Here is a 5,824-nt window from a genome sequence, read left to right as displayed (position 1 = left end):
ATGACATTCAAACATGTAATCATATTGCCTCTTAGTAAAGTAGTATACAAGTACACTATGTAAATGGTATATAGTAAAGTAAGCTATGCAAAGACAAGCATTTATTTATTTTGTCCACAGAAATTTTATGAACTAGAATGAATGAGCCCCATATTCAGTATTTAATTAGTATTTGTTTGAAAAACATATAAATGGATGAGTGGATAAATGATAATTACCCATAGAAATGCAGTTGTTGGTTTCTATTGAAGGTAGCCATTCTCTGTCTGATGCTTTAGACTTAGACAACTTTGTAACCAAAAAAAATTCCAGCTTTTAGTGCCACCAGGCAAGTGTCAGGAAACTGTCAAGTGTAGAAGCAGACAGTTCAGATTAGGGTGAATATTTTCCATTATAGTAAAGTCAAATTTGCTATTAGAATAAAGTGCAATATGCTTTGATTATTCACATCTCTTTCCATTGAGATGATTACTAACTTCCAAATTGCTGTGTTGTTTGACCTAACTTATTTTGGAAATGAGGGAAGAATTTTGTGAATAAATTAAAGAATACCTATGGGCACTTGTTTTCTGCATTACAAGAACAGTCCATCCTGGGATTAATCTGAACACATTTGGCTGTCCACTCCACCTGGCAGATATGAGGCACCCGTGGAGTTCAAACTTGACAAAAGATGAAAATGGTTCTGATCCTGAATTCCTTCCAGCAGTGATATTCCTCAACATCATTAATCACTCCAGCCCCAGAATGTAGCAAAGCTAAAGTCTCAAGCAATCTGTTAGTTGATAAATGTGTCTGTGGGCTCAGATTCATTTTCTGTGTGTTCTTTTGATCAAAGTAATGCATTGTATGATACAAAAAACCTTTTATCAAAAGATTATGCAAGGTAAATTGAATGCATACAGTCTTCCATCTCAAGTTTCAGAGATAATTTCTTCTTTTGTTTATTTTATTTTTTAAATTTACAATATTGTATTGGTTTTGCCATATATCAACATGAATCCACCACAGGTATACACGTGTTCCCCATCCTGAACCCTCCTCCCTCTCCATTCCAGAGATAATTTCTTTAAACTGTTTATATTTGCTTTCCTTTGTTCTTTCCCTCCATTGCTCTAACTAATATGAGCATACATATATTTATTGATTTTTAAAAATTTTTAGATATTTATTGACTCTATAATGAGAAATAAGCCTTTAATTCACCTACAGCCCAATTTTCTTCTTTTCTACAGTTCATAGTTGAATCGTTTTAGTCCTTGCATTGATTATATATTTTTTAATCTTATGACACTTTTTAAACACACATAAAAGTTGAAAGTCTTTTACAATAAATACCTATATTCACATCATTTGATTTTGCAATTAATATTTTATTATACTAGTTTTATTGCATATCTTTCCATTCATCAATGTATATAACTATTGGTCTATCTTATTTTTTGATGAGTTTCAAATCAAGTTGAAACAACAGTATCTCTAAACACGTCAGCATTGATGCTGATCCAGAATTTAATATTTGTTACAATTCTTTTTTTCCTCTTTTTGAAATAACATGTACATAAAATGAAGTGCACACTCTTTAGTGCACCCTTCCTTGAGTTTTGATGCATATTCTATGTAACTCAAACCTCTTCAAATATATAGAATATTACATTGCCCTGGTGTTTTTTTGTGTCTCTTCCCAGTCAATTGCTGCCTCACTTCCACCACAGAGACAATGACTGCTCAGATTTTTCTGTTTCAGATTAGTGTCCTTGTTCTATAATTTATACAAAAGCAACCCATTGTTATTCTTTAAATATTCGTTATTCTGATAGGTGTGTAATTGTATCTCATTGTAAGTTTTAATTTGTGTTTTCATGAGAAGTGAAATTGCTCAGTCATGTGTGACTCTTTGTGAACCCATAGACTGTAGCCTACCAGGCTCCTACCTCAGTGGAATTTTCCAGGCAAGAGTACTGGAATGGGTTGACATTTCCTTCTCCAGGGGATCTTCCTGACCTGGGGGTCGAACCCAGGTCTCCTGCATTGCAGGCAGATGTTTTACCCTCTGAGCCACCAGGGAAGCATTATGTTTTCATGATGACCAGTGACTCATTAAACACATTATTTTTCCTGTGCCCCTGCTTATTGACATTCGTACATTTTTGTGTGTGTGTGAGTTGTGCAGTCAAATAATTTGCCCTTTAAAAAATTTGTTCATGGAGAGAACAAGATGGCAGAGGAGTAGGTGGGTTAGAAGTACATCTTCTCTATGAATACATCAAGAATACACCTTTAGATATAGAAGTGCATGGCAAACAGGAGTACCTGAGCAGTGAAAACGAATATATAGGGCCATGCAAACTCATCAACAGCAGCCCTCACCCTGGGATTGCTCCACAATCCCTAAACTCCAGCTCCCATCTGCTGTGCCTTCCAGGGGACCAGCGTTCCTGTCCAGGAGATCAAGCCCTGAGCCTTTGGAGTCAGAGCACTGATTCCAAGACCCTAGACTACCAGGGAACTAGCCCTAGGGAGTATCAAATAGTGAGAACTCACACAAAGGAAACCACTTGAATATTAAGACCCAGCATCACCCAACCACCAGTAGCATCCTATGCAGGACGCTTCATCTAAACAACAAACAAAACAAAAATACAAACCCAATCATCAGCAGAAAGGCAAACTTGAAGCCTGGGAAAAGGAGATCACAAACACAAAAAGTTAAAAAAGATAATGAAAAGGCAGAGAAATACTACAAAAATGAAGGAACAAGTTAGAAACACAGAAGTACAAATAAATGAAGAAAAAATAGGCAAACTACCTGGAAAAGAATTCAGAATAATGACAGTAAAGATTATCAAAAACCTTGAAAACAAGGTGGAGAAAATGCAAGAAGCAATTAACAAAGACCTAGAAGAATTAAAAAATAAACATACACAGGCAAACAACATAATTACTGAAATTAAAAATACTCTGGAAGGAATCAATAGCAGAATATCTGAAGCAGAGAGAATCAGTGAGCTGGAAGATAAAATGGTAGAAATAACTTCTGAAGAACAGAATAAAATAAAAAGAATGAAAAGGACTGAGGATAGTCTCAGAGACCCCTGGGACAATATCAAACACAGCAACATTCAAATTATTGGGGGTCCCAGAAGAAGAATAGAAAAACAAAGGGTATGAGAGATTTTTTTGAAGAGATTGTCGTTGAAAATTTCCCCAACATGGAAAAGGAAATAGTCAATCAATTCCAAGAAGAGCAAAGAATCCCATACAGGATAAACCCAAGGGGAAACACGCCAAGACATGTACTAATCAAACTAAAAAAGACTAAACACAATGAAAGAATATTAAAAACACCAAGTGAAAAACAATAAGTAACATACAAGGGAAACCCTATATGTGTAACAGCTGATCTTTCAGCAGAAACTCTGCAGGCCAGAAGGGAATGGCAGGATATATTTAAAGTAATGAAAGGGAAAAATCTACATCCAAGATTACTGTACCCGGCAAGGATCTCATTCAAAATTGATGGCGAAATAAAAAGCTTTTCAGACAAGCAAAAGTTAAGAGAATTCCGTGCCACCAAACCAACTTTACAACAAATGTTAAAGAGACTTACATGGTCAAGAAATACAAGAGAAGGGAAAATATCTACACATTCAATCACAAACAATTAAGAAAATGGCAATAGGAACATATATATCAATAATTACTTTAAATGTAAATGGATTAAATGGTCCAACTAAAAGACACAAACTGGCTGAATGGATACAAAAACAAGACACATATATATGCTCTCTGCAAGACAGCATATAGGTCTTGCATATAGGTCTTTAGGTCTGTCCACTTCAGACCTAAAGATACATATAGACTTAAAGTGAAATGATGAAAAAATATATTCCATGCAAATGGGAAGCAAAAGAAAGCTGGAGTAGCAATCCTCATATCACACAAAATAAACCATGAAATAAAGAATATTATGAGAGAAAAGGAAGGGCACTACATAATGATCAAGGGATCAATCCAACAGGAAGACACAACAATTGTAAATATGCACTCTACATAGGAGCAACTCAATACATAAGACAAACACTAACAGATATAAAAGGAGAAATTGACAGTAACACAATAATAGGAGGAGACCTTAACATCCCACTCACACCAAAGTAGAAAATTAATAAGGAAACACAAGTCTTAAATGATACATTAGATGAGATGGATCTCATTGATATCTTCAAGACATTCCATCCAAATGCAAAAGAATATACCTTCTCAAGTGCACATGGAACATTCTCCAGGATAGACCACATTTTGGGTCACAAATCACACCTTAGTAAATTTAAGAACATTGAAATTGTATGAAGCATTTTCTGTGACCACAACGTTATGAGACTAGATAGCAATTACAAGAAAAAAAAAATGTAAGAAACACAAACACATGGAGATTAAACAATACATTTCTAAATAACCAACAGAATACTGAAGAAATTAAAAGGGAAATAAAAAAAATTATAGAAGCAAATGACATTGAAAGCATAACTAAAAACCTATGGGATGCAGTAAAAGCAGTTCTAAGAGGGAAGTTTATAGCAATACAATCCTACCTCAAGAAACAAGAAAAACAATGAATAGACAGCTTAACTTTACACCAAAAACAACTGGATAAAGAACAAGAACAAGAACAACAAAACCCAAAATTAGTAGAAGGAAAGAGATCATAAAGATCTAAGCAGAAAGAAATGAAAGGATCAATAGTAAAGATTATAATAAAGCTAAAAGTTGGTTCTTTGAGAAGATAAACAAAATTGAAAAACCTTTGGCAAGACTCATCAAGAAAAAAAGAGAAGAATCAAATCAACAAAATTATAAATGAAAAAGGAAAGGTTACAACAGACAACGCAGAAATATGAAGGATTATAAGAGACTATTATGAACAACTATATGGCAATAAAATGGATAACCTGGAAGAAATAGACAGATTCTTAGCAAAGTTCAATCTTCCAAGAAGACATTATGAACACCCCAATTACAAGCACTGAAATTGAAGCTGTGATTAAAAAAAAAAAAAATCTCCCAAAAAACAAAAGCCCAGGACCAGATGGCTTCACAGGAGAATTCTATCAAACATTTAGAGAAGAGCTAATGCCTATCCTTCTAAAACTCTTTCAAAAAATTGCGGCGGAAAGAACACTTCCAAACTCATTCTACAAGGCCACCATCACCCAGATAACAGGCAAAGATAATACACAAAAAAGAAAACTACAGGCCAATATCACTGATGAACATATATGCAAAAATCCTCAACAAAATTTTAGCAAACAGAATTCAGCAACACATCAAAAAGCTCATACACCATGATCGAGTTGGGTTCACTCCAGAAATGCAAGGATTCATCAATATATGCAAATCAATCAATGTGATACATCATATTAACAAATTGGAAGATAAAAGTCATATGATAATCTCAACAGATGCAGAAAAAGCCTTTGACAAAATTCAGTGCCCATTTATGATTAAAACTCTTCAAAAAATTGGCATAGAAGAAACCTACCTCAACATAGTAAAGGCCGTATGTGATAAGCCTACATCAAACATTATTCTCAAAGGTGAAAAAACTGAAAACATTTCCCCTAAGATCAGGAAAAAGACAAAGGTGTCCACTTTTCCCACTATTATTCAACATAGGTCTGGAAGTCCTAGCTTCAGCAATTAGAGAAGAAAAAGAAATAAAAGGAATCCAGATTATAAAAGAAGTAAAGCTCTCACTGCTTGCAGATGACATGATACTGTACATAGAAAATCCTAAATATAGTATCAGAAAATTACTATATCT

This window comes from Bubalus kerabau, chromosome 17 (genome assembly GCF_029407905.1).
Source record: "Bubalus kerabau isolate K-KA32 ecotype Philippines breed swamp buffalo chromosome 17, PCC_UOA_SB_1v2, whole genome shotgun sequence".
Lineage (NCBI taxonomy): Eukaryota > Metazoa > Chordata > Mammalia > Artiodactyla > Bovidae > Bubalus > Bubalus kerabau.
The sequence above is the reverse complement of the archived record's forward strand: the minus strand, read 5'-3'. Positions refer to the sequence as shown.